This window comes from Frankliniella occidentalis, unplaced genomic scaffold (genome assembly GCF_000697945.3).
Source record: "Frankliniella occidentalis isolate FOCC.00 unplaced genomic scaffold, Focc_3.1 Scaffold40, whole genome shotgun sequence".
NCBI classification, from domain to species: Eukaryota; Metazoa; Arthropoda; class Insecta; order Thysanoptera; family Thripidae; genus Frankliniella; species Frankliniella occidentalis.
In genome coordinates, this window is record NW_026267170.1 from 348,491 (window position 1) to 349,690 (window position 1,200).

Sequence of the window (1,200 nt, forward strand, 5' to 3'; positions counted from 1 at the left end):
TTTGTTAAGAGAGGAAACGTCGTCGGCGAGAATACGGTGTCGATGGCACAAGGGCGGTACGCAGCACCCGAGTGGGCGGCTGGTCCTGTCCCGCGGCGGCCGCGGTCGTCGCCGGGAGGTGAAAGGGGTTCCAGGGTGCCGGTCCCGGACCAGCCGGACGGCGGTGTCGCTCCCCTGGCGCCCCGAGGGCGTGGTGGAGCTGTCGAGGCTCGGCGGGCGAAGCTGCTGCGCCGGCGCCGGCTGCGTCTAGCGCATCTCCCAGCACCACCTCGCCGAGGTGCACAGAGGGCCAAGCGGGCCGCACCAGCACCACCTCGCCGAGGTGCACAGAGGGCCAAGCGGGCCGCACGTCCTCCACGATCAGACGGCTGGGCCCCGCTCTACCCGGGGCCTCATTCTCGTCATCGTCCTCGTACTCCGTGAGTATGTCCCCCAACTGCTGGAGGAGCGTGTCGTCCAGGAGGGACAGCCCCTGCTCCTCGCCGAGGTTCTCGCCTGCCTGCACCCCTCGGCTGGCGCTGTGGACGGGCGGCCCGAGGGGCGGCCCGATGGGCAGCCGTACGGGCTGCATGTAGATGCCCACCATGTACCCCACGCCCGGGTCAGAGGAAGGCCGCGTGCCTCGCCGCGGCACGGGGTTCACGGCGGCCCCCAGTGCGGTGCCGAGAGCGCTGCCCACCGCCGGCGCGAGCTCGCTGAGGTCGAGGTGAAGATCGGCTTCGGCGGGCGCCGTGGGCGGGAAGCTCGGAACAGCCTGGGCCCACGAGGTGGAGGCCGCGTCCAGGGTGGAGCCGCACAAGTTGGGGTACGGGGACTGCGCGGCCGCGGGCGGGGGCGGCGATGGCGCGGGCGGCGACAGCGCGGTGGTCGGGCCAGGGTACCAAGGCGTCGCCTCGGCAGCTGCGACCTGGAAGCCACGGCGTCGGCAAGGCTGTCCTGTTCAAGTATTTCATGTCCCAGGTGGCGAGGTTACTCACCAGGAGCAGCGCTCCAAGCCATGGAGTCATCTTCGGGCTCCTCCGGGTGCAAGCCGTGCGGCGGGCTCTGACTAGGGACTACTGCCAGAGGCGGCGACGTCAAGTCTTTTATATCCAACCCTTCCCTTCCCCGTTCAGGAGTACGGAGGTGCGTCGTGTCGTTGCATCCTCTGCTCCGCCCCCCAGCCAGTCGGATATTACCCCCGGTAGCCGGGTATTCGGG

General features: G+C 70.0%; 1 protein-coding gene and 1 long non-coding RNA gene across 3 annotated transcripts in view; both read right to left on the reverse strand.

The window, feature by feature from the left end:
* Window positions 1–1,200, reverse strand: part of LOC113213284 (bumetanide-sensitive sodium-(potassium)-chloride cotransporter) — a gene marked incomplete at its 5' end in the record, with an annotated part of 24,979 nt that overhangs the window by 15,691 nt on the left and 8,088 nt on the right.
* On the reverse strand, window positions 7–1,194 carry LOC113213285 (uncharacterized). The gene is made up of 3 exons (XR_008011026.1): window positions 978–1,194; window positions 314–907; window positions 7–268 (listed from the first exon to the last, which is right to left on the reverse strand). It is a non-coding gene; the product is annotated as an uncharacterized LOC113213285 (long non-coding RNA).